Here is a 20,424-nt window from a genome sequence, read left to right on the forward strand (position 1 = left end):
CATCTGCCAGACGTTTGTGTAGTAGAATAGACAAAGCAGATATTTGTCCTTTTAGAGAACTAGCTGATAATCCCTTCTCCAAACCCTCTTGGAAAAAAGACAATATTCTAGGAATCCTAATCTTACTCCACGAGTAACCTTTGGATTCACACCAATAAAAATATCTGCACCAAATCTTATGATAGATCTTCCTGGTGACAGGATTTCTAGCCTGAATCAGGGTATCAATGACCGACTCAGAGAATCCATGCTTTGATAGAACTAGGCGTTCAATCTCCAAGCAGTCAGACGCAGAGAAACTAGATTTGGATGTGAAAACGGACCTTGGATTAGAAGGCCCCTCCTCATTGGCAGGGTCCACGGTGGAACCGAGGACATGCCCACTAGGTCTGCATACCAAGTCCTGCGTGGCCACGCAGGTGCTATCAGAATCACCAAAGCTCTCTCCTGCTTGATTCTGGCAACCAGACGTGGAAGGAGAGGAAGCGGTGGAAATACATAGGCCAGATTGAAGGACCAAGGTACTGCTAGAGCATCTATCAGTACCGCCTTGGGATCCCAGGACCTGGACCCGTAACGAGGAAGTTTGGCATTCTGACACGACGCCATCAGATCTAATTCTGGTGTGCCCCATAGCTGAATCAGCTGAGCAAATACCTCCGGATTGGGTTCTCACTCCCCCGGATGAAAAGTCTGACGACGTAGAAAATCCGCCTCCCAGTTCTCTACTCCTGGAATGTGGATTGCTGAGAGATGGCAAGAGTGATCCTCTGCCCATTGGATTATTTTGGTTACTTCCATCATCGCTAGAGAACTCCTTGTTCCGCCCTGATGATTGATATAAGCTACAGTCGTGATGTTGTCCGACTGAAACCTGATGAATTTGGCTGCAGCAAGCTGAGGCCATGATGAAGCGCCTTGAATATCGCTCTCAGTTCTAGGATGTTTATCGGAAGAAGAGATTCCTCCCGAGACCATAAGCCCTGTGCTTTAAGGGATTTCCAGACTGCACCCCAGTCTAGCAGGCTGGCATCTGTCGTTACAATGAGCCACTCTGGCCTGTGGAAGTACATTCCCTGAGACAGGTGGTCCTGAGACAACCACCAGAGAAGAGAATCTTTGGTCTCCTGGTCCAAATGCAGTTGAGGAGATAAATCTGCATAATCCCCATTCCACTATATGAGCATGCATAGTTGCAGTGGTCTGAGGTGTAGGTGGGCAAAAGGAACTATGTCCATTGCCGCTACCATGAGTCCGATTACCTCCATACACTGAGCCACAGATGGCCGAGGAATGGAATGAAGAGTTCGGCAAGTGGTTAAGAGTTTTGATTTTCTGACTTCCGTCAGAAATATTTTCATTTCTACCGAATCTATCAGAGTCCCCAGAAAGGAAACTCTTGTGAGAGGGAAGAGAGAACTCTTTTTTAAGTTCACCTTCCACCCGTGAGATCTCAGAAAAGCCAACACAATGTCCGTATGAGACTTGGCTAGCTGAAAAGTCGACGCCTGAATTAAGATGTCATCTAGATAAGGCGCCACTGCTATGCCCAAGGTTGTAGAACCGCCAGAAGGGACCCTAGCACCTTTGTGAAAATTCTTGGAGCCATGGCTAACCCGAAGGGAAGAGCCACAAACTGGTAATGCCTGTTTAGAAAGGCAAATCTGAGAAATTGATGATGATCTCTGTGAATAGGGATGTGTAGATACGCATCCTTTAAATCCACGGTAGTCATATATTGACCTTCCTGGATCAGAGGCAGAATAGTCCGAAAGTTCTCCATCTTGTATGATGGAACCTTGAGGAACTTGTTTAGAATTTTGAGATCCAAGATTGGTCTGAAAGTTCCCTCTTTTTTGGGAACCACAAACAGGTTTGAGTAGAACCCTAGTCCCTGTTCCTCTTTTGGGACTGGGTGGATCACCCCCATGGTAAGCAAATCTTCTACACAGCGTAAGAACGCCTCTCTCTTTGTCTGGTTTACAGACAATCGAGAAATATGAAATCTCCCCCGTGGAAGGGAGTCTTTGAATTCCAGAAGATATCCCTGGGACACAATTTCTAAAGCCCAGGGATTGTGAACATCTCTTGCCCAAGCCTGAGCGAAGAGAGAGAGTCTGCCCCCTACTAGATCCGGTCCCGGATCGGGGGCTACCCCTTCATGCTGTCTTAGAGGCAGCTGCAGGCTTCTTGGCCTGTTTACCCTTGTTCCAAGCCTGGTTAGGTCTCCAGACTGACTTGGATTGGGCAAGATTCCCCTCTTACTTTTCAACTGGCTAAATTAGCGGCATCTGTAATAAAAGAATTAGCCAATTTAAGGGCCTTGATTCTGTCCATAATCTCCTCTAATGGAGTCTCCATCTGAAGAGCCTCAAACCAGAAAGCAGCTGCAGTAGTTACAGGAACAATGCACGCAATAGGTTGAAGAGAAAAACCCTGATGAACAAAAATTTTCTTCAGGAGACCCTCTAATTTTTTATCCATAGGATCTTTGAAAGCACAACTGTCTTCGATAGGTATAGTTGTACGCTTAGACAGAATAGAAATAGCTCCCTCCACCTTAGGGACTGTCTGCCACAAGTCCCGCATAGTGTCAGATATGGGAAACATTTTCTTAAAAACAGGAGGGGGAGAGAACGGAATACCTGGTCTATCCCACTCCTTAGTAATAATATTCACAATCCTCTTAGGAACTGGAAAAACATCAGTGTAAACAGGAACCTCTAAGTATTTATCCATTTTACAAAATTTCTCTGGAACCACTATAGGGTCACAATCATCTAGAGTCGCTAATACCTCCTTGAGCAATAAGCGGAGGTGTTCAAGCTTAAATTTAAAGGCCGTCATATCAGAATCTGTCTGAGGAAGCGTCTTTCCTGAATCCGAAATTTCTCCCTCAGATAACAAATCCCTCACCCCTACTTCAGAGCATTGTGAGGGCATTTCAGATACGGCTACTAAAGCGTCAGATGGCTCAGCATTTGTGCGGGCGTTACTGGTTGTGACACTTGGGGAGAGCTAGATGGCGAACCCTCATTTACTTCTGACTGAGAATCATCTATTGCTCTATTTTTAAGTGCTAATATATTTTCTTTATAGTTTATAGACATATCAGTACAATTGGGACACATTCTAAGAGGGGGTTCCACAATGGCTTCCAAACATATTAAACAAGGATTTTCCTTGGTGTCAGACATGTTAAACAGGCTAGTAATGTAACAAGCAAGCTTAGAAAACACTGTAATCAAAGTAAAAAAACACTTAGAAATAAAACGGTACTGTGCCTTTAAGAGAAAAAAAGCTGTACCAGTTCTGCAAAACAGTGTAAAAAAGCAGTAAACTGAACGAAATTTTTACAGTAGCATTTTAAAGGCTTAGTAACTTTGCACAGCTATGCAAATAAACAATTAACCCTTAAATGGCAAAAACGGATTGAAAAAAAAAGTTAAACCCAGTAAAAAAGACTTTCAGCACCATGCCACAGCTCTGCTGTGGCTCCTACCTGCCCTTCAGAATGATTTGTGGGGGGAAAAACCTCTTTAACAACCCTCAAACATAGCAGAAACGACAGGAGAAGCAGTGATATGTCTCAGGGGAAAGGAAACTGTGCAACTGAGGCACAAAAATAGGCCCCTCCCACCTCACTCGATGTTTTGAGGCCTACCAGAGAAACACCAGAGTGTCTCTTAATTAAACATGTGAGTTACAAAACTCAAAACCAAGCCACAATGACCCCTTTAGTCCCTTCAAAAAACTTTATAAATGCATAAAAAAATAAAACGTTTTTTTCCTAACAGTGTCACCAGTAACTAATGAGCCCTTGCAAGCAAGCTGAAATTCCTGTTAAAGTATCTGAATACAGTTTACCCTTCTCTCATGGGGATATTGTCAGCCTTTTCTAGATTTAACACAGTCTGTCTAGAAAAATATAGACTGAACATACCTCATATGCAGCTTAGTCTGCAAACCGTTCTCCCAACTGAAGTTGTCCTATACTCTTCAGGCCTTGTGAGAACAGCAGTGGATCTTAGTTACAAAGTGCTAAGATCATCATCCCTCTTGCAGAAATCTTCATCCCTTTTCTGCCAGAGAGTAAATAGTACACACCGATACCATTTAAAATAATAAACTCTTGCTTGAGAAGTAAAAAACGACATTTTAGTCACCACATAGCTCTTTGCCCTTCCTAGCAGTTAAGCAGGCAGAGAGAATGACTGGGGGATGGAGCTAAGGGGGGAGCTATATAGACAGCTCTGCTGTGGGTGCTCTCTCTGCCACTTCCTGTAGATAAGGAGAATATCCCACAAGTAAGGATGAATCCGTGCACTCGATATATCTTACAAGAGAAATTGCATTTTTCAACATTAAAATCATTATTGTTTTTCAAGACTGTCCCTTTAAAAAATTAAATATGCTAATTCTTTGATTGTTGGTATATCTACATGTACTTGTTCAAACAAGAAAATATTGGAATAGGATTTCTAATTACGTGTTAAATAAAGTCTATTTCTTAAAGAGACATTATTGTGTTTGAATTTTTTTAAGTAAGACATTAAATTTAGAAGGAATATGGTTTCAGGTCCTTTTATGAGTTACTTTAGAAATATATGCTCACACTAATATATTTGGAGATTAAACAATGTGGAACTCATACATGACACAATACTCAACATTTACATTAAAGGGACAGTATACAATCATTTTCAGACAACTGCATGTAATAGATACTACTATAAACAACCAGATGACCACATACTGATATCAAAATCCATGAGAAAACGGTTTAAAGACTTACTTAGAAAATATGTTTAGCTATGTTGAAAAGATAGCTGGAAACCCCATTCCAAGTGGGAAATAAGACAATACCCCTTCATTTGCATATGAAAAGACCCTTTACACAAACAGGAGCAAGCTGGAGAAGGTAGCTGATGGTACTCACATCAAACTTTGAGGCTTGGGGAGGAGTCAGAAAATCACTGCAATGCTATTTAAACATAATCAAAAATAGACATTGATTATAAAAAAAGGACTATATAAATAGATAGAAAAAACATATATGTTTTTTAAAAATGAGTGTATAATGACCCTTTAATAAAAAATACCATGACATAGCATCTTGAAAAAGTAGGCATCTCATATATTTAGCATATGATAAAGGTCAATGCATATTGATTACTTGATTCAAATACAATAGCGCATCTTTATACACAACACAGTCATTATTCATATAAAGGAACATATTGTTGATAAACATATTAAACAAGATGGACTATATCCATGGATTCGCACTTGCCTCAAAATATCTTATGCAGGAAAACATTTTGCTTTAATTTGTTTATTCAACAAGACAGCCATCAAAAGAGAATGTTGTGTTCTTTATCAGCTATGGGTCAACAATGTACATGATTCACACAATCCATACTCGCCATGGTTTTAAACTTGGCTTCTCATTCACAAACGTGGGTTACGTGCAAAATCAAATATTGCGGGACTATGTAATCCAATCAGACGCTTTTTACATCTTGGCATGTGACGTCTTCATTAACATGGCGCATCATTGATTGCGTAAAAATGCCATCCAATCAAAGGCGCATCCTTGATCGCGTAAAAACGCCATACAATAAAAGGCGCATCCTTGATTGTGTAAAAATGTCATACAATAAAAGGCGCATCCTTGATCACGTAAAAACATCAGCCAATACAAGGACTCATTGGACAACCTGGTAGGTGACGTCTTAAGCAACATGGTGCATCCGAGATCGCGTAAAATTGTCAGCCAATACAAGGACTCATTTGACAGCTTGGCATATCAATAAGAAACGTATTTATATTTTATAAACTAGTATGTGCTATATTGCTAGCTATGAATGTCACGCTAGATAACGTAATACAGTACTGTGATATATGAAATAGAATCCATTATTGAAAATAAAGAGATATTTCAGTAGAAGCAGAGGATTATTAACTAAACTATTTAGCAAGCAGCATGGTTTAAATAGACATGAAAACAACATTTTAGCTTACACGATTATGTACGACATTGCAATTTGAAATACATTTTAACAATAAATGTAAATCTTTGGATTATTGTGTTTCATGATGTATGAGATGTTAATATATTTTTATTATATATTTCAGATGGAACCTCCACTTAACTGAGAAATAATGCTAGGAGATGCATTAGGAAAATAGGGATGTGTTATATATTATATGTTACCTATAGCTATGGTGTCCATCTTTACCATTTAAAAGGTACACATGAGAAATACATGTCATTGATGTTTTATGATATGTTTATATTTTTTTGGAATAACAATAATGACACATGTATTGATCAAACGTGTCACTTATTCAAGTTTAAATATGGTCATCCTACCTATAGCCATGTATCGTAGCATAATTAAATTTAAAAAATAATAAGAGAAAGATATTAATCATCTAAAATATGCACATTACACACAGTGATTGATTTTGTTACACTACTACAATAAGATAAAAGTGAAATTGGAATACATGTGCTGTCAACATTCAAATAATAGTCTTTTTTAAAAAAGATTATATATCCATGTTGCTGTAAAAAGGACAAAAACGCATTAGAAATGCATATCCATTCCTTAACAATTGTGGTCAGCATCACTTAAAGGGACATGAAATACAAACAATTCAGTTTCAGGATTCACAGAGAGGATACTATTTACATCAATTTTATCATTTACAGAAATTATCTCATTGTATCAATCCTGGGATCATTTGTTAAAGGTGCATCAATTCACGAATAGTTTACAAATGAACACATAGATGTGAAAATAAAAATATACAGATATATATATATATATATATACAAACTGCAATATATATATATATATATATATATATATATATATGTGTGTATCGAAATTCATTCCTATGCTAATCATAATCCTGAAAATATAAACTTTTATGAAAAGTATATCAAGAAAATGAATCAAATTAAATTGGAGATGTAAATATTAAAGTAATTTACAATTGTATTATATTTATGCATCAGGAAAGACCATTATTTGGTTTCAGGTCCCTTTAAGGATTAACCACATAAACTATAGATTTCAATCAATGACATGAATAAAGAGGACAAAGAATAGTGGAATGACATGTATTTTATTATGTCATAAAACATAAAGAAATAAGATAACGTTGACCAAAAACATGTTGAAAAATCTGAAACATTGGAGCCGTCTGACAAGGTGAAAGAGTGCATCACAGTCCTTAGAGGGAGTTGACAAGAGCCAACACAGCCCCATTGGAGCCATTTGACAAGGTGAAAGAGTGCATCACAGTCCTTGGAGGGAGTTGACAAGGGCCAACACAGCCCCATTGGAGCCATTTGACAAGGTGAAAGAGTGCATCACAGTCCTTGGAGGGAATTGACAAGGGCCAACACAGTCCCATTGGAGCCATTTGACAAGGTAAAAGAGTGCATCTCAGTCCTTGGAGGGAGTTGACAAGGGCCAACACAGCCCCATTGGAGCCATTTGACAAGGTAAAAGAGTGCAACAGGCACAACAAACAACAAAATGGCCAAATGGCAACAAGAAAAAAAAACAGCAACATGTGGACGGAATATTCGTATCTGCGCCCTTGGAGCATCTCCAGATCCTCCACTTATTGGGCATCACCTTCATTGTCCTGTGCATGTCCAGCTCCAGATTCAAGCGTTGACTCGCATCATACATTGTAGAGTCGAACGCTGAACCTGTAGCTGGGCATGCATGGTGTCCTGCATCCTTCCCAGGAACAGCGTGTTCCTCAACATGGCCTGCTCTATACGTGCTAGAGCTTTTAGCATGAGCCATGTTGAGTCACAACCTAAAATAAAGAAATTTACAAATATTAATGACAATTACACTACATAATAAAAATTGAGCAAAGATACATTGTAATAATAAAGACAAATCATTCTTAAAATTAAATATTCAATATTGATTATTACACATTAAATATGTTCTTCAGACATAAACCATTAAAGGGACAGTTTACTCAAACATGTTCTCCCCTTTAATTGGTTTCCAATGATCCACTTTTCCAGTTTGAGTGTATTACATTTTTTAAAAGGATTTCCATTGTCCTTGCATTGGCAATTTAAATAGTTTATTTATCCTGTGGTATCCACACCTATACTTAAACCTTTTGGCCTTGAGGCCAAGTTGTGTAAACACAGCAAGCAGAAGAAATTACACTCCCACTGGGTTATAGAAGAGATAAAGTATGAAAAAATATTTTTAAATTGTTCTATCCAAGTAGTCATGATTGGTATATGGAGTGATATGATATTAAAGGGACACTGAACCCAAATATTTTCTTTCGTGATTCAGATAGAGCATGAAATTTAAATCAACTTTCTAATTTACTCCTATTATCAAATTTAATTCATTCTCTTGGTATCTTTATTTGAAATGCAAGAATGTAAGTTTATATGGCAGCCCATTTTTGGTGATCAACCTTGGTTGTCCCTGCTGATTGGTGGATAAATTCATCCACCAATAAAAAAAGTTATGTCCAGACTTCAGAATAGTTTTAAAAATTAGATGCCTTTCTTTTTAAAAATAAAGATAGCAAGAGAACGAAGAAAAATTGATAAGAGGAGTAAATTAGAAAGTTGCTTAACATTGCATGCTCTATTTGAATCAAAATTGAAAAAAATTGGCTTCAGTGTCCCTTTAAATATGTTATAATGTTGATTTAGAATGATACTTACAGCTGTGCCTGGGAAGGACAATCCGACACCAAGGAAAATGAAGGTTGGGACAGGGGGAGGGATGGGATTGGGCTGGGGAGGGATAGGCTGCCACTCTGGGGTAGCCTGTACAGCTGGGGAGTCAGGGGCCTGGTGAGTTGGGGGCTGGGCAGGTGGGGGAGCTGTACGGGCAAAAATATGGGGAGAGCAGCGAAGGGGGACAAAGGGGCATTTTTTTGGAGGGACAGGAGGAATGGGAAGGGCCGGGAGGGTCTTCTGTCTGGGGAGGGGCCTGGGGAGGGGCTTGGGCCTGTATAGGGGCTTCTACCTGGGGAGGGGCCTGGGGAGAGGCCTGGGCAGGGGCAGGAAAATGATGCCCAGAAGTGGAGGTTCCATCTGAAATATATAATAAAAATATATTAACATCTCATACATCATGAAATCAAATCAAGGCATTTCAACATGATTATGTTTTATATATACTTAGAAGTAACATAGTAACATAGTAGATAAGGTTGAAAAAAGACTGAAGTCCATCGAGTTCAACCTATACAAATCTAAAATACTTACAAAAAGCTCCAGTTAAGCTTAAATAACCCCATTAAAATGTGACCCATTTAATACTAGCAATCATATCCATGAATTTTGTTTATATACAGAAATTTATCCAGACTATTTTTAAATGTATCTATGGTATTGGCATTCACTACCTCCTTTGGTAATGAGTTCCACAATTTTATTGCTCTTACAGTGAAAAAACGTTTCCGTTGCAGGAGATTAAATCTCCTTTCCTCCAACCTTAAATTATGACCTCTTGTCAGAACCAATTTTCTTGGAATAAAAAGAGCTTCTGCCATCTCTGTATATGGGCCTTGAATATATTTATATAAAGTAATCATGTCACCTCTCAAGCGCCTTTTTTCTAAAGAGAACAGACCCAGTTTGGCTAGCCTCTCCTCATAGGTTAATTTCTCCAATCCCCTTATTAGCTTTGTGGCCCTTCTCTGAACTTTTTCTAGTTCTGCAATATCTTTTTTAGCAATCGGTCCCCAGAACTGCACTCCAAACTCAAGGTGAGGTCTTACCAGGGCTTTATATAATGACAGAATTATGCTTTCCTCCCTTGAATCAATGCCTCTTTTAATACATGCTAGTATCTTATTAGCCTTTGAAGCCGCTGCCCTGCATTGTGCACTCATCTTTAGCTTGTTATCTATTACTACTCCCAAATCCCTTTCCTCCTGTGTTTGGCTAAGTCTTGTCCCATTTAAAAAATACATAGCCTGCTTATTTTTACTTCCAAAATGTAGAACCTTACATTTTTCCGTATTAAATCTCATTTTCCATTCACTTGCCCATAGTTCTAATTTTAGCAAATCCCTTTGCAAAGAGAGTTCATCCTGCTCTGACCTAATGACCTTACTTAACTTAGTATCATCTGCAAAAATAGAGATGTCGCTATTTAATCCTTGCTCCAAGTCATTTATAAAAATATTAAAAAGAACAGGGCCCAGTACTGATCCCTGGGGGACGCCACTGATTACCTTTGTCCAATCTGAGTATGATCCATTTACTGCTACTCGTTGCTCCCTATCTTTTATCCAGTTATTTATCCATGAGCTAACATTTTCAGCTATTCCCAGTCCCTTAATTTTGTGCATTAATCTCTCATGTGGCACTGTATCAAATGCCTTTGCAAAATCTAAGTATATCACATCAACTGATTCCCCTTTATCTATATTTTTACTTACTTCCTCGTAGAATCTAATTAGATTAGTTTGACATGATCTATTTCTCCTAAAGCCATGCTGATTAGAACTCATAATCTTGTTTACACGAATATGCTCATCAATATAATCCCTTATAATCCCTTCAAATATCTTCCCCACTATTGATGTCAGACTAACTGGTCTATAGCTTCCTGGATCATCCCTGCTTCCCTTTTTGAAGAGTGGCACCACATCAGCTTTACGCCAATCCTGGGGTACCATGCCTGAGGATAATGAGTCTTGAAAAATTAAGAGTAAAGGTTTGTCTATAACAGTGCTAAGTTCCCTTAACACCCTTGGGTGTATTCCATCTGGGCCTGGAGTTTTATTTACCTTAATATTTTTTAGTTTTTTCCTGATATCCTCTAAACAAAACCCAGTTAGTGGTATGGACTGGCATGTTCTATTCTGTTCCAAAGTATCATTCAATGGTTCCTCTCTTGTGTATACTGAAGAAAAAAACTGGTTTAGTACCTCAGCCTTCTCCCTGTCATTATTTATCATGCTACCCTCCACACATTTTAATGTACCTATATTATCCTTCTTAGATTTTTTGCTATTTATGTACTTAAAGAACCTTTTAGGGTTAGACTTAGAATCCTTGGCAATTAATTTTTCATATTCAATTTTGGCTAATTTGATTGCTTTTTTGCATGCTTTGTTACATTCCTTATAAATATTGTATGCTGAGTCTGTACTATTTTCTTTTAATAATTTAAATGCCCTACGTTTTTTCCTAATTTCTTTTAACACATTTATATTTAGCCATAACGGCTTATTTTTTTTATTTTTATTTTTATAACCATATGGTATGTATTGATATGTATATTTATTTAACAAATTTTTAAATATTATCCATTTATCCTCTGTATTTTTATTTGAAAATACATTGTCCCAATTTATATTATTTAATGATTTCCTTAAATCGTTGAATTTTGCTTTCTTGAAATTAAAAGTCTTAGTTAAGCCTTTAAAACACTGCATATGAAAAGAGATTTCAAATGTGACCATGTTATGATCACTGTTACCCAAATGTTCTTTGATTTCTATGTTTGATATTATATCTGTATTGTTTGATAGCACTAAATCCAATATAGCTTTACTCCTAGTTGGCTCCTCTATTAATTGTGACAAGAAGTTATCCCTGAGAACATTTAAAAATCTATCCCCCTTAGCTGAATTACTAGTTTCATTGGCCCAGTTTATATCAGGGTAGTTAAAATCTCCCATAATTACAGCACTGTTATTAGCAGCCTTACCTATTTGCATTAGTAGTTGAGTTTCCTCTGGGTCACTAATGTTGGGAGGCTTGTAGCATGTTCCTAGTAATATTTTTTTAGGATTTTTCCCCCCACTCTTTATTTCAACCCACAGGGTCTCTACATTGTCACTTGTATCATAAATATCTTCCCTTATTGTAGGTTTAAGGTCAGGTTTAATATACATGCAGATTCCTCCACCCCTTTTATTATTCCTGTCCCTCCTAAATAATGTATACCCCTCTAAGTTAACTGCCCAGTCATGTGAATCATCCCACCAAGTTTCAGTTATACTGATAACATCATAGTCCTCTTCTGCAACTAAGAGCGTCAGCTCCCCCATTTTACCTGTCATGCTTCTTGCATTTGTTGTCATACATTTAATTTTCATGTGCTTTCTGCTGCTACTTGGTGTACTTTCCTCTATACTTTCTAATGTGACATTTCTTAAGTCATCCCTTCCTTGAGATATTAATGGAGAGACATATTCAGACACTGATCTCTCTGTTCTATTTTGTTCAAATTGACCCTCCCCCCCTTTGCCTAGTTTAAAAGGTTCTCTAAACGTGCTACCATCCTTTCCCCCAACACACCTGCACCCATGTCATTCAGGTGCAATCCATCCTTACTGTACAATTTGTACCCTAGTGAAAAATCAGCCCAGTGTTCTAAAAAGTCAAACCCCTCATTTTTACACCATGTTTTTAGCCATGAATTAACAGACCTTAGCTCCTTCTGCCTTACTGAGTTAACACACGGCACTGGTAATATCTCAGAAAATATTACTTTGGATGTCCTTGCTTTAAGCTTGCTACCTAACTCCCTGAAGTCATTTTTTAGGACTCTCCATCTCCCACTGATTTCTTCATTAGTACCAATATGCACCATGACTGCAGGATCAGACCCGCATCCCTCTAACAATCTATCAATACGCTCCACAATATGCCTAACACGAGCCCCTGGAAGACAGCAAACTGTTCTATGTAAAGGGTCTGGATGACAAATTACCCTATCAACCTTCCTTATAATAGAGTCTCCTACCACCAACATCTGCCTCTGGCCCTGACTTGTATGCCCCTCTTCCATGACTGAAGGACTGCCCACCATAGTATGCTCCTCTTCCACAGCTAAAGGACTGTTCACTATACTAGGCAACACGGCCCTCTCTGACACTGCCACCCCTGAACTGATATCCCCAACATCTTCACTTAATCTTGCAAATCTATTGGGGTGTACCAGCTCAGAACTGGCCTGTCTCTTCCGCTTACTTCGCCCTCTAACTGTGACCCAGCTACATCCTGGAGTCTCCTCATCTGAATCCTCCCCATTCCCACTGCTGGAACCATTAACAACCAGCTCAGTCCTATCCATTTCCCTTTCAAGTGTCTGAATTTCATGTAGTGTTGCAATTCGTTCCTCCAGATCCCCAATACGAGTTTCTAAAGAGACAATATGCTCGCACTTGCCACAAACATATAATCCCAGAAGCGGCTGCTCCAGTGATGCAAACATGTGGCAAACTGTACACTGAATGAGATTCTCACACATTCTTAATAAAAGGTTTAACTTAAAAGTATTAAATAAATATATTTCCCCTTGGTTACCCCAAAACCTTGTTTGCCTAACTACCTTGGTTAGCTAACTATTATACTTAAACAGACAATGTTACTTTAACAGAGAATCAATACAGCAAGCCTAAAAGAGCAAGCTCACAGAGTAAATGTGCTAAATTTATAGGCTTCCAAGGCCCAAACAGGTGAAAATAATCCCACCCCTAATTACCCACACAGACAGAAAAACAACAAAAAAAATGGAATGCTAGAAATAAAGTTATTTAGTTATTTCCTTTTTTTAAAATAAAAATGCAACCCTTGCAAAGCAAATAATTTAGAAAATAGCTTTGTTATCTATTATACTTAAACAGACAATGTTACTTTAACAGAGAATCAATACAGCAAGCCTAAAAGAGCAAGCTCACAGAGTAAATGTGCTAAATTTATAGGCTTCCAAGGCCCAAACAGGTGAAAATAATCCCACCCCTAATTACCCACACAGACAGAAAAACAACAAAAAAAATGGAATGCTAGAAATAAAGTTATTTAGTTATTTCCTTTTTTTAAAATAAAAATGCAACCCTTGCAAAGCAAATAATTTAGAAAATAGCTTGGTTAGCTATTATACTTAAACAGACAATGTTACTTTAACAGAGAATCAATACAGCAAGCCTAAAAGAGCAAGCTCACAGAGTAAATGTGCTAAATTTATAGGCTTCCAAGGCCCAAACAGGTGAAAATAATCCCACCCCTAATTACCCACACAGACAGAAAAACAACAAAAAAAATGGAATGCTAGAAATAAAGTTATTTAGTTATTTCCTTTTTTTAAAATAAAAATGCAACCCTTGCAAAGCAAATAATTTAGAAAATAGCTTGGTTAGCTATTATACTTAAACAGACAATGTTACTTTAACAGAGAATCAATACAGCAAGCCTAAAAGAGCAAGCTCACAGAGTAAATGTGCTAAATTTATAGGCTTCCAAGGCCCAAACAGGTGAAAATAATCCCACCCCTAATTACCCACACAGACAGAAAAACAACAAAAAAAATGGAATGCTAGAAATAAAGTTATTTAGTTATTTCCTTTTTTTAAAATAAAAATGCAACCCTTGCAAAGCAAATAATTTAGAAAATAGCTTGGTTAGCTATTATACTTAAACAGACAATGTTACTTTAACAGAGAATCAATACAGCAAGCCTAAAAGAGCAAGCTCACAGAGTAAATGTGCTAAATTTATAGGCTTCCAAGGCCCAAACAGGTGAAAATAATCCCACCCCTAATTACCCACACAGACAGAAAAACAACAAAAAAAATGGAATGCTAGAAATAAAGTTATTTAGTTATTTCCTTTTTTTAAAATAAAAATGCAACCCTTGCAAAGCAAATAATTTAGAAAATAGCTTGGTTAGCTATTATACTTAAACAGACAATGTTACTTTAACAGAGAATCAATACAGCAAGCCTAAAAGAGCAAGCTCACAGAGTAAATGTGCTAAATTTATAGGCTTCCAAGGCCCAAACAGGTGAAAATAATCCCACCCCTAATTACCCACACAGACAGAAAAACAACAAAAAAAATGGAATGCTAGAAATAAAGTTATTTAGTTATTTCCTTTTTTTAAAATAAAAATGCAACCCTTGCAAAGCAAATAATTTAGAAAATAGCTTGGTTAGCTATTATACTTAAACAGACAATGTTACTTTAACAGAGAATCAATACAGCAAGCCTAAAAGAGCAAGCTCACAGAGTAAATGTGCTAAATTTATAGGCTTCCAAGGCCCAAACAGGTGAAAATAATCCCACCCCTAATTACCCACACAGACAGAAAAACAACAAAAAAAATGGAATGCTAGAAATAAAGTTATTTAGTTATTTCCTTTTTTTAAAATAAAAATGCAACCCTTGCAAAGCAAATAATTTAGAAAATAGCTTGGTTAGCTATTATACTTAAACAGACAATGTTACTTTAACAGAGAATCAATACAGCAAGCCTAAAAGAGCAAGCTCACAGAGTAAATGTGCTAAATTTATAGGCTTCCAAGGCCCAAACAGGTGAAAATAATCCCACCCCTAATTACCCACACAGACAGAAAAACAACAAAAAAAATGGAATGCTAGAAATAAAGTTATTTAGTTATTTCCTTTTTTTAAAATAAAAATGCAACCCTTGCAAAGCAAATAATTTAGAAAATAGCTTGGTTAGCTATTATACTTAAACAGACAATGTTACTTTAACAGAGAATCAATACAGCAAGCCTAAAAGAGCAAGCTCACAGAGTAAATGTGCTAAATTTATAGGCTTCCAAGGCCCAAACAGGTGAAAATAATCCCACCCCTAATTACCCACACAGACAGAAAAACAACAAAAAAAATGGAATGCTAGAAATAAAGTTATTTAGTTATTTCCTTTTTTTAAAATAAAAATGCAACCCTTGCAAAGCAAATAATTTAGAAAATAGCTTGGTTAGCTATTATACTTAAACAGACAATGTTACTTTAACAGAGAATCAATACAGCAAGCCTAAAAGAGCAAGCTCACAGAGTAAATGTGCTAAATTTATAGGCTTCCAAGGCCCAAACAGGTGAAAATAATCCCACCCCTAATTACCCACACAGACAGAAAAACAACAAAAAAAATGGAATGCTAGAAATAAAGTTATTTAGTTATTTCCTTTTTTTAAAATAAAAATGCAACCCTTGCAAAGCAAATAATTTAGAAAATAGCTTGGTTAGCTATTATACTTAAACAGACAATGTTACTTTAACAGAGAATCAATACAGCAAGCCTAAAAGAGCAAGCTCACAGAGTAAATGTGCTAAATTTATAGGCTTCCAAGGCCCAAACAGGTGAAAATAATCCCACCCCTAATTACCCACACAGACAGAAAAACAACAAAAAAAATGGAATGCTAGAAATAAAGTTATTTAGTTATTTCCTTTTTTTAAAATAAAAATGCAACCCTTGCAAAGCAAATAATTTAGAAAATAGCTTGGTTAGCTATTATACTTAAACAGACAATGTTACTTTAACAGAGAATCAATACAGCAAGCCTAAAAGAGCAAGCTCACAGAGTAAATGTGCTAAATTTATAGGCTTCCAAGGCCCAAACAGGTGAAAATAATCCCACCCCTAATTACCCACACAGACAGAAAAACAACAAAAAAAATGGAATGCTAGAAATAAAGTTATTTAGTTATTTCCTTTTTTTAAAATAAAAATGCAACCCTTGCAAAGCAAATAATTTAGAAAATAGCTTGGTTAGCTATTATACTTAAACAGACAATGTTACTTTAACAGAGAATCAATACAGCAAGCCTAAAAGAGCAAGCTCACAGAGTAAATGTGCTAAATTTATAGGCTTCCAAGGCCCAAACAGGTGAAAATAATCCCACCCCTAATTACCCACACAGACAGAAAAACAACAAAAAAAATGGAATGCTAGAAATAAAGTTATTTAGTTATTTCCTTTTTTTAAAATAAAAATGCAACCCTTGCAAAGCAAATAATTTAGAAAATAGCTTGGTTAGCTATTATACTTAAACAGACAATGTTACTTTAACAGAGAATCAATACAGCAAGCCTAAAAGAGCAAGCTCACAGAGTAAATGTGCTAAATTTATAGGCTTCCAAGGCCCAAACAGGTGAAAATAATCCCACCCCTAATTACCCACACAGACAGAAAAACAACAAAAAAAATGGAATGCTAGAAATAAAGTTATTTAGTTATTTCCTTTTTTTAAAATAAAAATGCAACCCTTGCAAAGCAAATAATTTAGAAAATAGCTTGGTTAGCTATTATACTTAAACAGACAATGTTACTTTAACAGAGAATCAATACAGCAAGCCTAAAAGAGCAAGCTCACAGAGTAAATGTGCTAAATTTATAGGCTTCCAAGGCCCAAACAGGTGAAAATAATCCCACCCCTAATTACCCACACAGACAGAAAAACAACAAAAAAAATGGAATGCTAGAAATAAAGTTATTTAGTTATTTCCTTTTTTTAAAATAAAAATGCAACCCTTGCAAAGCAAATAATTTAGAAAATAGCTTGGTTAGCTATTATACTTAAACAGACAATGTTACTTTAACAGAGAATCAATACAGCAAGCCTAAAAGAGCAAGCTCACAGAGTAAATGTGCTAAATTTATAGGCTTCCAAGGCCCAAACAGGTGAAAATAATCCCACCCCTAATTACCCACACAGACAGAAAAACAACAAAAAAAATGGAATGCTAGAAATAAAGTTATTTAGTTATTTCCTTTTTTTAAAATAAAAATGCAACCCTTGCAAAGCAAATAATTTAGAAAATAGCTTGGTTAGCTATTATACTTAAACAGACAATGTTACTTTAACAGAGAATCAATACAGCAAGCCTAAAAGAGCAAGCTCACAGAGTAAATGTGCTAAATTTATAGGCTTCCAAGGCCCAAACAGGTGAAAATAATCCCACCCCTAATTACCCACACAGACAGAAAAACAACAAAAAAAATGGAATGCTAGAAATAAAGTTATTTAGTTATTTCCTTTTTTTAAAATAAAAATGCAACCCTTGCAAAGCAAATAATTTAGAAAATAGCTTGGTTAGCTATTATACTTAAACAGACAATGTTACTTTAACAGAGAATCAATACAGCAAGCCTAAAAGAGCAAGCTCACAGAGTAAATGTGCTAAATTTATAGGCTTCCAAGGCCCAAACAGGTGAAAATAATCCCACCCCTAATTACCCACACAGACAGAAAAACAACAAAAAAAATGGAATGCTAGAAATAAAGTTATTTAGTTATTTCCTTTTTTTAAAATAAAAATGCAACCCTTGCAAAGCAAATAATTTAGAAAATAGCTTGGTTAGCTATTATACTTAAACAGACAATGTTACTTTAACAGAGAATCAATACAGCAAGCCTAAAAGAGCAAGCTCACAGAGTAAATGTGCTAAATTTATAGGCTTCCAAGGCCCAAACAGGTGAAAATAATCCCACCCCTAATTACCCACACAGACAGAAAAACAACAAAAAAAATGGAATGCTAGAAATAAAGTTATTTAGTTATTTCCTTTTTTTAAAATAAAAATGCAACCCTTGCAAAGCAAATAATTTAGAAAATAGCTTGGTTAGCTATTATACTTAAACAGACAATGTTACTTTAACAGAGAATCAATACAGCAAGCCTAAAAGAGCAAGCTCACAGAGTAAATGTGCTAAATTTATAGGCTTCCAAGGCCCAAACAGGTGAAAATAATCCCACCCCTAATTACCCACACAGACAGAAAAACAACAAAAAAAATGGAATGCTAGAAATAAAGTTATTTAGTTATTTCCTTTTTTTAAAATAAAAATGCAACCCTTGCAAAGCAAATAATTTAGAAAATAGCTTGGTTAGCTATTATACTTAAACAGACAATGTTACTTTAACAGAGAATCAATACAGCAAGCCTGTGTAGAATTTATAAACAATGATGACATAAGGATATGGTATGCATATAGGCACTCAGATGAATTGCAATGACTGTCTGTACAATAAGAAAATGATTATTGTGGTTTGGCCTGGAATATGCATGTGACATCATGATGTCATTAATTAAAAATCATACATAGATGAAAGAATAATACAAGCATATGTTCAGGCTGCATGGTATAGAAATGGGGCAGTAGTGTATTCTAAACAAAAAGGAATAATACTTTTTAAAGTGCCAAAGCTATAGACTCAATTTTCTACCAGAGAATGTTTACAACAAATAATACATGTTGGATACATGTTAGATATATTTGACATACCATCAGACTCCAAGGGAGCCTCTTCCTCCTCCGTCCCACATGTTACATCAATCAAATAACATGTTGTGTACACGTTAATATCAGATATTAGAACATATGTTACTGTTGCTCAAAGACACACATCAATGTTGCATTAAAGATATACTGAGCCAAAGTTATGATTTACATCATTTTTATGGAGCATACAAATTACATAGATTTGTTATTCTCAATGAGTAAGAATTTCATTTTAGTGTCTGTATTTTTAAAAAAATCACAAAAGCAGAGTACATGGAACATTTAAGAGTTCTCATGTGTGTATCACTTGATGATTGTTGTCAAAATGTATAATCAAAACAAACATATGCTATCTATCTTCTGAAGAAGAAAGGTGTAGACTAAGAAGCTTTGAGATCTTAATCTTTCAATATTCAAATAAAATCGATATATAATCAGAGGAGTAAATTATATGTTTTAGTCAAATGTAATGCTTCATCAGAATCATGATCATAATATTGATTACAAATACACCTTCAATTACATATGAATGAGTCAATGGACTTACCAGAAGCCTGCAAAGGCAGCTCAGCATCAGTGCTGGATCCCCCTGGGCTCCCCACAACAACTATATCTATGAATGATATAGATATATATTAGTGAACACAGTTTGGACATCACTAAATCACATAAGTATCGATTTTTCAGAATAATAGACTTAGAAATGTGAAGAATAGATCACTAATCTGAAGAATAAATGCATGAGTGAATCAAGGTGATTCTGAAGAAAAAGATGTCTTTAACATATGTTTAATTTCTGACTATATTAGACTCCTTAGTAATAATATTCACAATCCTCTTAGGAACTGGAAAAACATCAGTGTAAACATCAGTGTAAACAGGAACCTCTAAGTATTTATCCATTTTACAAAATTTCTCTGGAACCACTATAGGGTCACAATCATCTAGAGTCGCTAATACCTCCTTGAGCAATAAGCGGAGGTGTTCAAGCTTAAATTTAAAGGCCGTCATATCAGAATCTGTCTGAGGAAGCGTCTTTCCTGAATCAGAAATTTCTCCCTCAGATAACAAATCCCTCACCCCTACTTCAGAGCATTGTGAGGGCATTTCAGATACGGCTACTAAAGCGTCAGATGGCTCAGCATTTTTCCTAAACCCAGAGCTGTCCCGCTTTCCTTGTAAACCAGGCAGTGTAGATAAAACCTCTGTGAGGGTTGTATTCATAACTGTGGCCATGTCTTTTAAAGTAAAAGAATTTGACGCACTAGAGGTACTTGGCGTCACTTGTGCGGGCGTTACTGGTTGTGACACTTGGGGAGAGCTAGATGGCGAACCCTCATTTACTTCTG

The sequence above is a fragment of the Bombina bombina genome, chromosome 2 (assembly GCF_027579735.1).
Source record: "Bombina bombina isolate aBomBom1 chromosome 2, aBomBom1.pri, whole genome shotgun sequence".
NCBI classification, from domain to species: domain Eukaryota; kingdom Metazoa; phylum Chordata; class Amphibia; order Anura; family Bombinatoridae; genus Bombina; species Bombina bombina.